An 18609-nucleotide genomic window follows, 5' to 3' on the forward strand; every position below is an offset into this window, starting at 1 on the left:
TGTCTTCTAGCCTCCAGCATTACTAGCGAGAAGCCGGAAGCCATTTTGATTTCTGATCCTATGAACATGGCGTACTCTTTCTTTTTTGGAGATTTTAGGATATTTTTGTTACTTTTGGTTAACTGAAATTTCATGATAATGGTGTTGGTGTGGGTCTTTTTATTTTTTATTTGTTGTACAAGGTCCTTCTTGACACTTTTAACCTGATCATCCAGATCTTTCAGTTCTGAGATATGCTTTTGTATTTTTAAAAAATGATTCCTACTGTGAACATGGCCATGGCCCTGGAGCCTGAGGGGGTGCTGTGGGGTCAATGAGCACTGGCCCCAACCTACGCTCCCTGCATAAGTTCACAGAGAAACATAAATGGGTAACAACAGAAAATGGTATTGGAACAGCGGGATCATCAATTTTGCACAGGAAGCTTTGGGAAATGTTGTAGTCTCCTGAAATTGGGACAAAATTGAACAAAGGTGAGTTTGGTACTTTGGGAAGTGTGAAAGCTGCTAGTGAACTCTAGTCTCCTCTATCAGGAAAAGTAGTTGGACTTAATGAAGCTCATGCAGAAAATCCAGGACTTGTCAATAAATCTTTTTATGAAGATGGTTGGCGATCAAGATGACATTGAGTAACCTTTCAGAACTAGGTGAACCAATGAGTGAAGAAGTATATGGGAAATGCATAATATCTACTGAAGAGTGAAAATGGAAACCCCTAAGTACAGTAGTATGAAACGACTTGATGTAACATAATTGTCTTAAATTAGTGGTGGACAAAAGTTTTAAAATAGCAGCTTTTAGTCATACCACTGAAAAAAGAAACTACTTCCAACAATGCTACAAATGATTGCAGATGAACAATATGCATCTTTTTACAACACCCTCTAATGTTTAGGCCAGGCTACAGTTATTCGGAATTCCTGAAATTATCTGTGGTAACAAGTAGTTATAAAACTTATGTAATTCAAAGATAACATTGTCATAAAACTTTTATAATGTAACTTGCTTACAGCCATCTCTAGATTTGGCTCATAATACTCAATGGTCTTTCCATTGGAAATAACTGGCAGTGAAGACAAGTTTTTATTAGTTGTACAGTGTTGGATAATCAACAGTACTACCTTAATTTTGCAATATGCTGCTTTTGCTGGTGCTATTTTTATACAGTGGAGCAATTGTCTTGCAGGAAAATAAGAAACAGTCTAATAATAAAACATTCAACTTCATTAAAAATAATAATTGCCTTTTCTTTATTTTTCTGGTTCTTTTTGGAAATTCTTTTAGTTTGGTATTATACTCGACCAATTTTCCTTGGCACCTACTAATACACTCACCCTGACCACTGCTCAAGTATCAACTATGCTTACTGAATAGCCACTGATTCTAAGAACCACACTTGGGCACAGAGAAAGTTACAAGACACAATACCTGACTGAGGGGATCCAGATCTATTTAGGTCAAGATAAAATACAAATATAAAAAGCAACTAAAGCCCAGGCAGTGTGGCTCAGTGGTTGAGCACTGACCCATGAACCAGGAGGTCAGGGTTCAACTCCTGGTCAGGGTGCATGCCCAGGTTGCTGGCTCCATCCCCAGTGGGGGAGGCAGCCAGTCGATTCTCATCATTAATGTTTCTATGTCTCCCCCTCCTTTCCTCTCTGAAATCAATAAAAAGGCATAAAAATAAATAAAGGGCAACTAAAATGGGACCATGGTTATTATTAATTACTATAGTATGGAAGTTTATTATTTTTGATACTGTCATGATCCATATGTGGCATCCATCTATATCCTATTTAGCACTTGGCTCAGTGCAAGGCTCCTGGAAATGCTCAGTGTGTGTGATTAACAGAATGGGTCCAATGTAAAGGCATATCAAAGGTTAATCAAAATCAACAATGGCGACGATCATTCTGACTTGGATGAACATGTAGTAAGAATAACAGGTCCAAAGTAGAAACAGAATTAGTTCTACTACCTTTGTTTTGTATAAAAACATTAAAGTCATTTATCATTTAGTTCAAGGTGGCAGACCGTATTGACACTTTTGTCACCTCTTCTGAGAGCTTATTAAGTAATAAAGTATAGGAATATAGTTAACCCATGAGCCAAGAGAACATAAGGGAGATAAGTGCACCAGAAATGTCAGCAAATTTCTGGGCAATGGGTTGTGGGTGGAGCACATATTGACCTGTACTGAGGCTCAGGGGTGAAATGGAGGAGACAGAACTCTGGAGAGGCTGTGAGCTTGATGTCACTGAGCTGCAGGGTAGGAAGGAGGGCAGGAGGCACTGAAAACAGTGCCAACACTGGAAGGCCCTTCCACAGATCAGCTGCTCCCAGCCAGGCCCTCTCCCAGCAGGCATCTACCCAAACACGGACCCTAGGGAATAAAAAAACTAAAAAATAAACATAAAGCCCAAGAGTTATCTCAAAAGACATGGAATTAACTATTCTAGGAGGAATAAGACTTCTACTAGGGTACTTGTTCCCCAGAATAAAGCCCTTCTCATGCTTGCCTTCGGAGAACCAAGCTCTAAAGCAGCAGTTCTCAACCTGTGGGTCGCGACCCCTTTGGGGGTCAAATGACCCTTTCACAGAGGTCGCCTAAGACCATTGGAAAACATATATAATTACATATTGTTTTTGTGATTAATCACTATGCTTTAATTATGTTCAATTTGTAACAATGAAATTGTGGGTCACCACAACATGAGGAACTATATTAAAGGGTTAGGAAGCATTAGGAAGGTTGAGAACCACTGCTCTAAAGCAAAGACTGTTTGGTGTCTGATCTTGATGCTAGAAATGTAAACCCACAGATGAGGAAAAATAAACAATGTAACAGCCATGAAAGTGTAGTAAGAGTCAAAGTTGAACTGCAGCTGGACATCAGGGCGTGGCTGGAAGGCGGACAGTAGTGCTGTGTGTATGTGTGTCCCAATACCTTTTTTTTTTTCAATGTTAGTGACAATTTTTGCTTGAAGTGGAAATCGAAGAGGCATTCAGTGCAAGTACTTGTGCTCAGGATAAGTTTGTGAATCACAGAAGTTCATCTTTGATTTCTACCACATCCTATTTCAGGGTCCCCTTCTTTTTAGGAAGTTCACCCTTAACTCATGATAAAAGAAATGCAAGGTAAAACTACACAAAGGCACATTTGCAGCTACCAGATTAGCAACAATCCAAAATTCTGACCACATAAGCCAGGCACTCTGACACCGCGATGGTGGGAACATTCATTGGTATACTCGTGGGGAGGGAAATGAATCTACCTTTTTTCTAACAATTCCACTTACGAAGCTTATTCTACAAATGTACTGGTAGATGTGTGAGATGATGAGTATAAAGTGTATTCGTGGCAGCACTCTGAATAGTAAAAGATGAAAAACAACCCAAATATCCATAGTGGCCGGCTAACTGAATTATGACATATCCATTTGAGGAAATAGTACGCAGCTGGGGAAAGAATGAGTGTTCTCTTATAGAAAGATCTTCGAAGCATATTATTAAGGAAAATAAGCAAGGTGAAAAGTAGTACATACTATATGTAATGTTATGTGTACAAAATGGCCAAGAATTTACATTACATTCTCATTTGCTTGACTATGCATGAATGCATAAAGAGACTAGATGGATATGTATGGAACTAGGAAACTAGGTGGGGTGTGTGTGTGTGTGTGTGTGTGTGTGTGTGTGTGTGTGAAAGAAATGGAGACTTTTAGGGAGAATTGGGCAGATGGGGTACCTTTATACCTCTTGTTTCTGTTTTTTTGTTTGTTTGTTTTAAACCATGTGAATTTATTTCCCCTCAAAATTCTTTTCAAAGTCCCTTTCCGTGAGAACCAAACTTCCATCCCATCCCTTGGATCCAAACTGGGCATCTTCTCTCTAATATTCAGGAACCTTCTCCCAAGGTGTCGACTTAGGCAGGAACTACCCTCCTGCCCAGTTTTCTGCTCCAGGATCTGAATAAGTTACCCTCACAGGATTGAATGTCTGCACTCCAGCAGGGACCCCTATGAGACAATAATTTGGCCCTGGAGTGACTTGAATGGTTGTAAATCTACTTTGGCAGGGTGGTGGGGAAATATTCTAGGACTGGTGTGTGCTTTATGGGTACTCCTCAAATTGTATTACGTCAGGTGGTCCTGCTTGTTTTGTAGCTAGTAGTTCATGTTTATTGAGCACCTACTATGTGCTACGTTCCTCTTTAAGGGCCATTTGTTCATTTACCCATTGAAGACTCACAACAACACAGTGAGGTCGATACTATTATCATCTCTCTCATTTTACAAATGACAAAACTGTGGTTGGAGAAAGGCAGCTGTCCCAGGGGCATTTAGCTTATTACTTGGCAGAGCCAGGGTTTGAACTCAGGTGGTCCTCTCCTGAGCCTGTGCTCTCAGCCACAACAGCGTTCCCCGTGGTGTCTCACAGCTCGACGAGGCCCCAAACCTTGGCAAGCAGGGGAGACCGCTAACTAACGGGACAAAGGAAAGAGGTCACTCCCAACAATTGCCACAAAAAGGGCTGGAGGTGAAGGCTGAAAAGGAGTGGGGAGAGGGGATCACACTCATCAGTTAAAAAAAAAATCACAAAAGAAAAAGTCAAAACATACAACAATCCCTATATAACTCATTTGAAATAGAAAACAAGCCAACATAATTCTAACCCCGAAAATGTTTTACATATTTAAATGTAAATTAGAAAAGAATATGTCATATGATTCCTATAGTAATGAGCTAAAATTCTCTACAATAAATACAATTTAAATGCAATTTTTCTGAGAAAAGAGAGGCCTGTGCATAATATTCCTAAGCTTCCAAATATTTCTGAATTGGAAAGGTCAGTCTCGGGGGGCCAAGGGGCTTGGCTCAAGGCCCCTGAGGGTGTCAGTCATGAGACTCAGAATAAAGCAACGTCAGCATTCCCACTTAATCTGAATCCCTCATGTAACCTCAACACATGCCCTTCTCTGGCCTATGAGTATAAATGTTACCATGTTCATAGAAGCATGAACTGTTAAACCTCAGAGGGAAGGCAGGAGAGGGTGGGTGGGAAGAGATCAACCAATGAACTTGTATGCATATATGCATAACCCGTGGTGCAGACAATGGGGTGGTGAGGGTTTGGGGGTGGGGGAGAACGGGAGTGGGCTAGAAGAGGTTAATGGGGGGAAGGGAGGACCTATGTAATACTTTCAACAATAAAGATTTAAAAAATTTTTAAAAAATAATAACTTGCCAATTAAAAAAATAAATGTTTACCATGTTTATATGACAGTTACCTCAATTCTACAAAAAAGTGTGTGTTTACCGTTTTGTTATATTTCTGAAATAAGATTGCATCTCCTTATTTCTATTTCTATTTAATGTAGTAATATCTCTCCTTTTCTCCTTTTTAAATCCCCTTAAAAACTGTCATTAAATCGATTTCACAAGGATACCACCTAGGTATTAAGAATCCTAGTGCTCTCAATTGTCAACAGCCCAAACGGGTTCCCCACAGGAAGTGCGATCCTGGGGGGCATTCCTTTCCCCACGCATTGCATTTCGAGTCCCCGGGCACCCCCGATGCCTCAGGCACACCTGTGAGGGTGTCACTTTAGCGCTTTGTCCTGAAGTCTGCTCCACCTGTTGTGGCCATGTTCTGATGTATCTGACACCCTAGGTGGGTGGGAGGGGCAGCTCACAGGCCATCAGGGTTCCAGCTCCTGGCACTTCCTCAGCTGCTGCTCTGCTCTCTGCTCTCCGGCGCACTCAGTGACCCGCTTCTCCCCGTCTGTTCCAGGGTCTTTGTCCTCCTCTCTGCCTCCCTCCCCTGGCCTGTGAGTGCCCACAGCAGCACGGGGATGGAGCCTGCCTCCCGCCTCTGACACGGGTAGGGTGTGGCAGGAGCACCCATCGGTCTTGGTGCCCCCACACCACCTGCTCCAGTCCTCAGCTCGCAGACAGGGCCGGCCTCCCTGTCCCCCACCCCAGCCCGCTTCTCACACACACTGTTCCCGGGGGGGGGGGGGGGGGGGGGGGGGTGGGCATCCCATCGCAGAGATGCACTCTGGGCGGCAAGTGCGGGTAGATGGCAGGGGTGGTGGGTGTGCTGCCCTCGACAACAGTGTCTTCCAGGACCCGGGTCTTGGTGCTGAGCTGGCCTTCCACCGCGCCCCTTAGCGGTCACGTGACCTGCCCACGAGGATCCTCACTGTGATCCTAGCGCCTCACTTGCAACAAGCTCCCCACCCTCCTGCGCTCTCAGCCATGTCTGACCATGCCTGGATCCTAGCCGTGGAAGTGTTCATGTTTTTCAAGTTCACTTTCATGGGGCTCCCAGCCCACCTCCAGGTCTCCCCGGCTGCAGAAACAGAAGGAAGAGGGACTGACCCATAGCAGACTTCGGGACACACTGCCAAAGTGAGCAACCACATCAGACACCCGAACAGGAGAGCCTACGGCTCACCCGGGCTATTGTACCTGTCACAGTGCTGAGGGACTCGGGGGCTGTGGCCAGATGCTCACGACATTCCGTGACGTATTTCAGGGTTCCACCATTAGGACCTGGCAAAGCCCCCTCTGCAGAATCCCATGGTGCCTCCGAAGTTCCAACACACACACACACACACACACACACGGCACGAGGCGCGCAGTGCTTCTGCGTATCACCTGTCATCCTGTCTCCATCTGCCTGCTTTATCAGAGTGGTTGTGGTTTCTCCTGCTGGATTTTATTGGTTCTGCGATAACAAGGCCGCCAGGGCTCAATCACAGGGTAGAGACATGACATTCTGGGCGGAGGGGAAGAATTCGGGGCCTGGATGTCAGACCTGTTTTGGAAGAGCAGCAGTCACAAGGCTGACTTTAAACGATAACGTCCTTGAGAAATGCTTGGCATTTCTCAGAAACCAACCACGCCTGGCATTGTTTGCATGACTAGGTAATTGTGCTGCAAGCAAAAACCGCTTTGAAGCTCCCGTCTCTCTTTGGGGTCTGGTTTCCTTTGGTTGGGCCACATCATTACAACATAGATGACATGCGCCACGCAGCTTGCTTTGGGCTACCAGAGGCTGATGCGGAGAAACCCCCAAAACGCTGGCCATCAAATCGGGGAGGTCTCCAGCTTGGCCTCACACAGTAAAGCACGTTTTAGGGCAGCAGCGGGGTGGTGACGCAGTCAGATTTGGGTAAAAGGAGCAGATAGGGATTGAGGACTGAGCCACCGACCTGGGAAAGCTCACTCACGCTGACTTGGGAGTGGGGCGTCCCCCAGGGTCAGGTAGGGAGGGCTCTGGACTCAGTGTCAGGAGACTGTGTAGGAGAGGGAGACTTTTCCTCTATGCGCTCAGGTTCTGTGACTGACTCCCTGGAATTCAGCTGCCAAAGCAGATGAACAGGACAAAAAGGTTTATTCCATAGGCCTATGGAGGGTCTCCCAGAAATGAACTGGCACCCGCACAGAGATTGCTGGACCCACAGGCTTATACAAAAGAGAATACATTAAAGGGAAGTGACAAGGTGCAGGGAAAGGGTTCAGAGGTTCTAGGGGGGCTAAATTGTGGGGGAACTTGTGGACAATAGGGTGTTGCAATAAGGTTTGCTGTACAGACTCCTCTCAGTGCCACCTCCGGACTGATGAGTCTAGAGCCGTCTCCAGTAATGAAGAGTCATCCTGCCCTTCCGGTGCAAGAGAGCCTTTATGCCTGGCTTTTAGGCAGGTGGGGGAAGGCAGAGAGCTCTCCCTGCAGCCTGCTGGTCCTCAAGGGCCTTCAGCTGAAAGCAATCCTCACACCAAAACAGCCCCTTTGGGAGTGGCCTATTCTGTTTCCCTTCGATTTCATGTAACTATTGACTGTCTCTTTCTTGCCAGGCTGGAAGCAATTTGAGGGCAAGGATTGTGTCTGTTCCTCTCACCAGTGTATCTCCAGAGCCTAGAACAGTGCCTGGCGCCTTGATCTGACTGCAGATGCATGGCTGCGTGATGTGGAGCTGCTCTGAGCCTCTGTTTTCTTGTCTATAAAATGAAGATAATGATCTTAGCGTCAGTAGATCTCTGACTGGCTCTGCAGCAGAGGTTCCCAGGGTGAGCATGAGAACGAAAGAGTGTTAATTATAATCTCTCGTTTTGGAAAAGAACAAAAGTGTAAAAATATTAACTTAAAATGGTGGCTCTTCCTCATTTGAATGTTCCCAGAGAGCAGATCCTAATTCCTGGCAGCACATTACCTGTGAGAGTTTTCTCACTTTGTCAGCTCCTGTGACAACTCTTTGGCTAGGAGTTTGAAACGTGTGGATGCATGGTGCTCATCCACCCTCTGCGAAAAAGAAACCGCACCGACGGGGAGATGGCTGGAGGAGCAGGTAATGTTAGCCTCCAAAGGCTACGTTTAAGACATATCCGACACCTGGTTTTGCACAGCTTCAAGAGTGGGGTTTATGAAAAATGTGGCCCTGTGCTAACTCACCTGTGTTTTTATCAGAACATTTCAAATGAAAGTGGAAAATCTATGGCTTATCGGGAAAGATGTTTTCAAAGTTAGAGTGATATGTCCTGGATCCCCTAGGGCAGTGGTCGGCAAACCGCGAGCCACATGCGGTTCTTTGGCCCCTTGAGTGTGGCTCTTCCACAAAATACCACCTGCGGGCGCACATACAGTGCGATTGAAACTTCGTGGCCCATGCGCAGAAGTCGGAAAGGAGATAGATGAAACAAGTATACAAGACGAGTGTGGATGGGAGAGTTGGAAGGGGTCAACCTCAGCGAACGTACCTCAATCAGATGAGGACGTTTTTAACAAAGGCCAGCTTAGGAGTACCCTAATTAAGTTAATAACAATGTACCTACCTATATAGTTTAAGTTTAAAAAAGTTGGCTCTCAAAAGAAATTTCAGTCGTTGTACTGTTGATATTTGGCTCTGTTGACTAATGAGTTTGCCGACCACTGCCCTATGGCATCTCCTGCCTGGTCCTTGGGCAAGCCACACTTCTCTGGGCCTCAGTTCCCTCCTTTGCTCTTAATGTCTCCGAGGCCCCTCTGGGATCTCACACTTTAAGATGGTAGTAATATCAGTGCTAATTCACCACATCCTGGAGCCGCTCCCTCAGGGCAGCTCTTCCTGTATCCCAGGCGATACTGGCACCTTGTCACCCTTCAGCAGGGCTAGCACCTGGCTCCGCTTCCCACCGGGGGAGGGGGGGAGGTGCTTTGTTCATTTCGCTTGTAGCAAACACAAGGATTCCATTTAAACCAGTGAGTCAACAGCCAGAGTCTTCTGGGTTCGGGTTTAGCTTGGCTGGGATAAACTCAGCTTAGCCCCATACATCCAAGCTTTGGAGAAGCCTTGATATTCATTTAGCACCTACAAGGCAGACCCTGGGGCTCAGGGTGGTAGGCGGGAGGGAGGCACTGGGTCCTCTGCACACAAGTTGCTTATAATTTAGCATCACAACTTTTCTCTGAAGCCTTCTGATGTGTGCGCATGGCAGGATATGGTAGAAAATACCACAGAGGTGAAATTACAGGTGTGTCTTTTTCCTGTAAAACCTTTGAGCGTGCACTAGAGGCCCAGGGGGAGTAGACTGTATGTAATTATGTAATTATCCATTGGCTGGGGGTAAATCAGGGAAGGTTTCCAGGAGACGAAATAGCTTCTGGGAGCAGGAGGAGCTGGGAGGAAGGCATCCAGAGCCGGGGCACGTGGGAGGGTGCCTCTTGGCCAGCCGAGGCCCGAGCAGGAGGAAGACTGGGCACTGGAGAAAGGTAGGTTACTGTCGAATCATTCCGGGCCTGGCATGCAAAGCTCTGATTCTGACGTAGCCTGTACACCAAAGGTCAAACACTGGCGATTCCATTCATCCTGCACGTGGCTATCGTTTGACCTGTAGAATGTGTGTGTGTGTGTGTGTGTGTTTCTTTATAACTTGAGACAACTTTAAAAAATATGGACATTTTCACATACAACCCAAACATCCAGCTTCTCTTTAAACGGGGGAAGATAGCCCCAGGGCCAGAGGTAAGTGTCCAATTTCCTTTCAGACGAGCCTCACAGGGTCCGGGTAGCCATGCCTGCACGTTTGGCTTCCCTGCAGACCCTGCCACAGAAAGCGAGGCCCCAGGAGGTGGTATCTTGGGACTCACAGCAGGCGTGACTCAGGAAGACTCACCAGGGGTAGCATTTACATGGGTCCGGGGCAGGAATACCGGCATGGCGCCTGATAGACAACTGCTGGGTAGGTTCAAGCAAGAGGTGACCAGGTCCTGATCCAGGCAGTGGCAATGAGTGAAAAGCCTGATCCTGAAGGAAGAGGTGTCGCCTGGGGGTGCCTCTCCCAAGTTCGTTCTCCACAAGCATGAAGCCCACATCCCTTATCTCCTCTGGTCCTCACCACATCCTGTGACTATAGTATTGTCACTGTCACCCGTTCTGTGGATGAGGAAATGGAAGCTCAGAGATGGTTCATTATTTGCCTAATAATGGTTCATTATTGGCCAGTCAAGAGCAGAAGCGGAACAAGCCTTCAGCGTTGGGCTCCCAATCTGAACGCACTCCCCTTGGTGGGGCGCACTCCTCTCTGTGCTCTTGAAAGGGGCCAGCACAGCTTGGGAGGAGAAAGCACATGGTTTCCAAGTTAGTGTGGGAGAGCCAGTGTGGAAATCCCACTGCCATCCACTCACTGGGCAAGTTACTAGGCATCTCTGTGGCTCAGTTTCCTCACCTGCGAGAATGGACGGCAGCACCTGCTCCATAGGTCATTGTGAGGACCCAGTGAGTTAATAGGTGTGTTTGCTCATCGTTGTCCACAGTTTTTATAAGCCAGTCTCTGGCCCTGGGTGTCTTGTAGTGAGTAAAGATGGGGTGGGGTGTGGGAGAGACACAGATGTGCAGGTGGGCTGGCACCACCCTCTCCACGTGGTGCTGGCCAACAGGAGACACCAGCTGGTCCAGAGCCACCTGGGCTGTTCTGGGTGGTGGAGAGAGGTGGTTGCTCTAGATCAGTGGTTCTCAACCTTGGCTGCACATTAGAATTACCTGGGAATCTTTTTAAAATCCTGATTTCTGGGCCTCATCCTCCAGAAATCTGTTTCTTTGTTACTAATGTTGTGGCCTCACAACATTTAAAAAGATTCCCAGGTGATTCTAATGTGCAACCAAGGTTGAGAGCCCTTGCTCTAGAGCAGTGATGGCGAACTTATGACACGCATGTCAGAGGTGACACGTGAACACATTTTTTTGGTTAATTTTTCTTTGTTAAATGGCATTTAAATATATAAAATAAACATCAAAAATATAAGTCTTTGTTTTACTATGTTTGCAAATATCAAAAAATTTCTATATGTGACATGGCACCAGAGTTAAGTTAGGGTTTTTTAAAATGCTGACACGCTGAGCTCAAAAGGTTCGCCATCACTGCTCTAGAGTCTAGAGTAGACCCTCCTCCTAGGACAGTGGTCGGCAAACTCATTAGTCAACAGAGCCAAATATCAACAGTACAACAATTGAAATTTCTTTTGAGAGACAAATTTTTTAAACTTAAACTATATAGGTAGGTACATTGTTATTAACTTAATTAGGATACTCCTAAGGCTTAGGAAGAGCCACACTCAAGGGGCCAAAGAGCCGCATGTGGCTCACTAGCCACAGTTTGCCGACCACTGTCTAGGGCAGTGATGGCGAACCTTTTGAGCTTGGCGTGTCAGCATTTTGAAAAACCCTAACTTAACTCTGGTGCCGTGTCACATATAGAAATTTTTTGATATTTGCAACCATAGTAAAGCAAAGATTCATATTTTTGATATTTATTTTATATATTTAAATGTCATTTAACAAAGAAAAATCAACCAAAAAAATGAGTTCGCATGTCACCTCTGACACGCGTGTCATAGGTTCGCCATCAATGGTCTAGGGCAGGGGTGGGCAAACTTTTTGACTCAAGGGCCACAATGGGTTCTTAAACTGGACCGGAGGGCTGGAACAAAAGCATGGATGGAGTGTTTGTGTGAACTAATATAAATTCAAAGTAAACATCATTACATAAAAGGGTACGGTCTTTTTTTTTTTTTTAGTTTTATTCATTTCAAACGTGCCGGATCCGGCCCGCAGGCCGTAGTTTGCCAACGGCTGGTCTAGGGAGTCAGGCCTGCAGTTTCATATTTCTGGGTCCCAGAGGAAAGGGACTGGGGGCTGGTGGAAGTGGCCAAACTCATCTTCGGGCGAGGAAGGAAGATGGACTAAATGCGTGGCCCTGGGTGGTGTAATCGTTGCTGAGGCTGCTATCCACCTAATGACGCTGCCTTCTGAAAACAGCAAGCTAGCAACCTGCACTCAGACCGGTAGGAGCAGAGACATGGAGTCTGAGCGAGGTTGGTTTAGCCCAGGCAGTGTTCACAGCCGTGATAGGAAGAATGATGGACCTCCACCCCCAAGATGTCCATGTCCTAGTCGCTAGGACTGTGACAAAGTCTTATGTGGCCAAAAGGGCTTTGCAGATGTGATTAAGCCAAGATGAGGAGGCTGCCTGGATTACCCAGGTGGGCCCAATTGAATCCCATTGGTTCCTAAAGGTGAAGAACCTTTCCCAGCTGTGGTCGGAGACCGGGAGGGAGGCGGGACCCGGAAGAGTGGTCAGCGAGGTGCATTGTTGTCAGCTCTGGAAAACAAGGAGGGGAGCCAGGCCCAAGGAGTGAAAAAGGCAAGGGAGGGATTCCCCCCCCAGACCCTCCGGGGGACGCTGCCCTGCCAGCAACTCGCCTTTAGGCCAGCGAGACCCATGTCAAACTGCTGAACTCCAGAACTGTAAGTTAATACATTTGTGTTCCTTTAAGTCCCTAAGTCCGCGGTCAGCAAACTGCGGCTCGCGAGCCACATGCGGCTCTTTGGCCCCTTGAGTGTGGCACTTCCTAAGCCTTAGGAGTACCCTAATTAAGTTAATAACAATGTACCTACCTATATAGTTTAAGTTTAAAAAATTTGGCTCTCAAAAGGAATTTCAATCGTGGTACTGTTGATATTTGGCTCTGTTGACTAATGAGTGTGCCGACCACTGCCTTAAGTTTTCAGTAAGTCGTTGCAGCCGTAAAAGAAAACTAACACAACAGCTGAGAATGAAATTGACCGGGAGACAAAGACCAGCCATCGGTGGGAATGGTGTTGAGTGGAGAAGGTTGAAGCGAGGAGGCCGGGATCGGCTGGAGCTCATCTTTAACATTTCAGTGACACAGTGGAGCAGGTGCCCACGGGCTAGCCCCGGTCTACAGACGCCAGACTACGGGGCAGAAAGCTCTCCTGGAGCCAAGGCAGACGAGAAAGCGTCACACAGAGACTTTGCAGGGTGTTTGGGTCAGATCAAGGGTGAAGGAACTCGTCATTGGAGCCTAAGATAATACACTTAAGTAAACATGGCCACGTTTTAGCTGGGCCTGGAGGGTGAGTGAGTTTGACCTCCAAAGGAAGGCGGTCCCTGAAACAGTCTCTCCCACGACCGGCAAACTTGTTGAAGCCTTCTGGTTAGTTCTCCTTCCCTCAGGGTAACTCCAGAGTTCTCAACAGGCCACAGGTGAGGGTGGTTTGGCTCCTCTGGAGACATTTAGCAATGCGTAAAGAACGTATTGGCATCTAGGGGGTAAAGGCCAAACATCCTGTAGTGGACAGAAAGGCTCGCCCTCCCACCCCCACAAAGAGCCATCCAGCCCAAAGTGCCAGCAGTACTGAGGTTGAGAAACCCAGAGGTAGAGAAACCGGGAGAAGTGGGTTCAAATCCATGTGGCTGGTGAGTGAGGAACAGCCCTGCTTCTCTGTCTCCTCATGGAAAGGCACCCGCCCCTCTGAGTCCCCTGCGTCCTAAAAGTCTTCTGGCTGGTTCCTTTCCTCACACATAGGACCCACCTCAACTCAGGCTTTTGTGAAAGGCAGTACCTGGGGTCACTGAGAAGAGGTGGTTTCAGTCCGAGGAGCCGCTAACTGCAAAGGGGTAGTCTTTCTGGAAAGCACTGCCGCGTCTCCTGGTCCGTATATCTACTGTCTTCAAGGCGCCTGGGACGCTCTGACGTTGCGTCCCCCTGACCACATCTTCCCAGGACTGACTGCGCAGAGAATCCCAGGAAATAGCTCAGTGATCAGGAATCAGAGCTCGTTTTAGCTGATTCCGCCTCAGACTTCTCCCTCTGTATTCCCCCGTCACACTAACTCAGGTGGTCAGTATATGCCTACTGTTTTCTCAAGGTGCCTGCAACATCCCGACAATTCATCCCCTGGACTACATCTTCCCATGCTGAAGGTTTAATGGCACCGTCTTTATGGGCTGCAATACACAGGCCTGAATAGAATCGTTTCATCTCTACTTTGCAGGGAACTTTACACGATGTGTCTGGGGCAAACAGAGGTCTCCCCGCTGTACCGATGAGGAAACTAGGCTTTGAAAGACAGTGTTTCTCAAACCGTGAAAAAAAGTGGCTATAGTTGGTGAAAGACCTCGCTACCTGCCAGGACACATTACAGAAGTCTAATCTTGGCCAAATCATTCCCCAGTCCAACAATTAGTGTTACCACGTCGACAATCATAATGCATTAAAGTTACACCTTGCTCACAAACGTCCACTTTCCATCACCCCATTTCTCACCCTTGTGGCCACTCACTCTGACCTCCCCAGCCCAAGCCCTGCCAGTACTGCTCCTGGTGAAAAACTGGCAAGGAAACACTAAGAATGCCTCTCTGAACTTTCCAAAATGGGTATATTAATTCTATAATCAGGAAAAAATAAGTGTTGAAATGTATATTTTCTGAAAAAAAAAATAATAATAATACAAGAAAGAATGGCGTATTAAACCTGTATCTTTTCAAATTGAGCCAGGCTCCGTAAACTTTACTCTTCAGTAATTTTTTTTTTTTTAAGTTTGGAAAATTCACAGATGCTTCCCATTCTGCTGTGTTGATGGAAAATGTAGGAAGATAAGGAAAAGGAATATTCCTGTCCCAGAAGGATTAGGGAGAGCGCTGTCCCATACTCCCTCCAGGATGGTTGTCCCTGAAGGGTACAAGCAACAAGGCAGCCACATGGGTGACTCTCCACATACTCAGAGAAACCTGCTTCCTGACAATCTTGGTAGGAGAAGAAGAAAAGCCTGTTCCAAAACTTGTTTCTACTTAAGACAAAATTGGTTGACCTTTGTATTTCCCCCGACTCTTCGGGCTCTTTAAATCATTTTTCCAAACTCAGGTCTGCTTTGAGACTATTATTTCTGCTTCAGATACTTCTCTTTCTTGTTGAGTTGGAGGAGGTGGGAGAAGAGGGCTAGGAACAGGGATGTTCTATTTATAGTCTCCATGACCCTTAGAAAGGTCATCTTTCTTACTCTTTCGTTAAGAGCCAGGCTGCACTTTATCTTACTCAATTCTTCTCAAGATTAGAGAAGAATCTAATTCAGCAATTAGTGAAAGGCCATTTGGGGTTATGGGAGGCACATAGAATTTAGGGACGTTCAAAGCTTTCTTGCTCTTGGCCATTTTGGCTTAAGGGTTATAAATTGTGCATCTTAAAGGACAAGGTTGGACGTTTACTGTAACTTTACCTTGCATCCTTTCATGCTGCCCCTCTCCTCCTGCTCGTTAACTTGGCTCTGTGGGCTTCTTAATATTCCCACTTTTCTCTGGACTCTTCTAGGTAATTTCTCAGGCCCTCTGGGAAGAAGTAGGAAGGCCATTCCTGTATAGAATTAGGAAATCTTGAAATTTGCCTAACATGCTGTCGAGGACTTCCCAGAACTCCCACACCTTTCTCTATGTATCGGCATTCTGTTTATTTCCTGGAAGCTACCCAAAGCCTGATGCTGCTCTAGACTTCTGGAGTCTTGTCTGTATCCGTTGGTCTTTTCTGTATCCATTGGTCGGTTGGAGCAGAGAGAGGGTAATTATGTGCCCCCAATTCTGTGCCCAGAGCAGGCATCAGAAATCAATGTCATGGCATGCTTCCCGACTGAGTTCAGACTCGCAGCAGAGTCTTTCTTTCTCAATGTCCACCAATCGATCACACCCAGTCTTCAATTTGACCTGGTAGAAGGGGATTTCTTGTATAAACTACCCAGTTGAGATAGGTTACACATATAGTTTTAGTAGTTTTTTTTTTTTTTCTCTCTCTCTCTCAAGGTTTACAATTGTAAAATCTTCCTTCTGGAGGCTCCCAGTCACAGAACTGTCTTCCCCACTCACCTGAGTGTTACTGTTCTCTTAGGTAATCCTACCTAATAATAGTTTCCATAGAGAGAAGACCTACTATGTGCCGTGGCTTACCATGCGCAGCGTTTTGTTGTCACAGCAACCCTGCAAGGTAGTTATCATTCTCCCTAGTTTATAAATAAGGTTTCAGGGATTAGTGCTTTGGCTAAGATAATGAGTGCTGGTAGGGTGGAAGTTCAAACTCAGGGCTCTCCAACTCCCAACTGTTTTGTGCTACTTCCTCACTCCTCCAAGTTCTGATGGTCTGATGGGACGTTGACTTGCATTTACTGAGCATCTACTACATATCAGGCTCTGAGCCAGGCCCTCTGAGCTCATGTCCTTCGATCCAATTTGTGGTTTTTGCACCACACAACGCAGCTAGTTCCTTACATCTCAGTGCTCCCAATAAACCCACTCTCCTAGGTGATCACGTAGGGAGTACCTCGCAGATGGGAATGGAGGAGGGATGAGGCAGGAGCGGAAACTTTGCATCTAGCCACCCACCTCAAGGAAATGGGGATTATAATGCAAGGGGAAGGTAACTCTTAGCAACTGTCCTGGTTTTATAGGTCCAGGCCTGGAAACGTTCTGCCAGGCATGACAGAAATCAGACCGAAGTCAAGAACAGATATGAGGAAAGCAGAAAACCAACACGGATGCAGTGCTTTTTCATGCGGTAGGTTCCTGGCACCAAAGTCTCTGTCAGCCGATGCAGAAGTTGGATATTCGGAGGGAAATCAGCCATGTCCAAGGGCAGTCATCTTCATGCCCTGGGAAACACCTCTTCTGGCAGGAGGCAGAAAAATAGCCAGAGCAGAACAAACAATGCTCATTCCAAGTTAAATCTGATGAATGGCTGGTGTAGGGCCCTGGAAATGTCTTGTATATAGAGTGACCGTGCATCCCAGTTTGCCCAGGACAGCCAGGGTGAAGCTCGTTGTCAGTGTAATTACAAAACACACTCCTCCTCCTACTAGGAGAGCGTCCTGATTTTGACAGTAAATTGGCTACATGGTCACCTTGCTTATCACCCGGTTTCAACTTAACCGCACACAATAAATATTCCAGTGTTTTAGGAAAAGTTAGTCGGTGCAGAAATCCATTTTGTCAAAAAGAAGCCTGTGCTGCTGCTGAAATTTTCACACTGCCCCTGAGATTCAATGCACACACACACACACACACACACATCGCTGGCATTCTTAGAACAAGTTTGCACGCTTTGGGGAGTTTGCATTCCATGGCAAAATGTCCAACAGAGTCACAAGAAGAAAGTGCAGCTATGCAAGCTTTGGGTGGATTTAATAATGCTGTACCCAATCTCTGCCATAGGCAGAAAGACTATGGGAAGCAGGGCCTGGGGACCTTTCTGAAAGGTCACAAATCAGACCATTTGCTTGTCAAATGGGAACAGTTGGCCTCTCTTCTGCCCCTTCCCATCTTCCCTAGCCCCCTGCCAACCCCTAGATGATTTATCCCTCGATCCCATTCCTTTTCATGAAAATAAGATACTGTATTCAATTTCCTCCCTCAGCCAAGGTTAACTAGAGAAAATCTGGCCAAGAAAACTGGGCTCCTTGGTTAGTTATTGAGCTCAGCATGGCAGGGGGCCGAGCTCTGTCACCAACATGGCATTTCATTTTGGATACACTCCGTAACTCCTAGGTCCTATCATTTTTATCTTTGAAGGCCACGCATAAGGATTTGGGTGCTCCTGTTTTCTTGTCAATGTGAAAGCCATCTTCCCCCAGCCCCGACAAGAATAGAAGCAAAAACGAAGGCGTGGGACAAGAGTGCCACCTAGCGGCAAAAGCATGCTTTCACTTATTTATTTCAATAAAGCTGGTATCCGGGCAGACTCCTGGAATGGGTCCAGTGCTCCTGAGGGATTTTTTGACTTAATGTTCACAACACACAGGTGCTTTGAAATCAGGAATTTAAAAAGAATGCTCTCTGTCCTCAAAGAACCCAGAGTTGGTGGAGGGACACTGACATGTAAAAGATTTCGAGTGGGATGGAGTAACTGCTGGGATAGAGGGAAGGTGGGCATTTTGGAAACAAAGGACACTTTCCGGTGGAGTCAGGGAATGGGTTAAGAGGTGCCGAGACTGCGATTAAGTGGAATTAACTGATTCCATGCTTGGCTTACCCTGTGGCCAACTGCACACGTTGAGAAACTGCAAGGGCTGAGTTTGGCACAAATCATCTTGCTCACACTTTCTTGTGATGTGCCTGTTCCTGATGGCGGCCACTGGCCACATATATCAGGTACTTAAAATATAGCCAACCCAGCCCTAACCGTTTTGACTCAGTGGATAGAGGATTGGCCTGCAGACTGAAGGGGCCCAGGTTCGATTCCGGTCAAGGGCATGTACCTTGGTTGCGGGCACATCCCCAGTAGGGGGTGT

Source organism: Myotis myotis, unplaced genomic scaffold, assembly GCF_014108235.1.
Source record: "Myotis myotis isolate mMyoMyo1 unplaced genomic scaffold, mMyoMyo1.p scaffold_m19_p_7, whole genome shotgun sequence".
Classification (NCBI taxonomy): Eukaryota; Metazoa; Chordata; class Mammalia; order Chiroptera; family Vespertilionidae; genus Myotis; species Myotis myotis.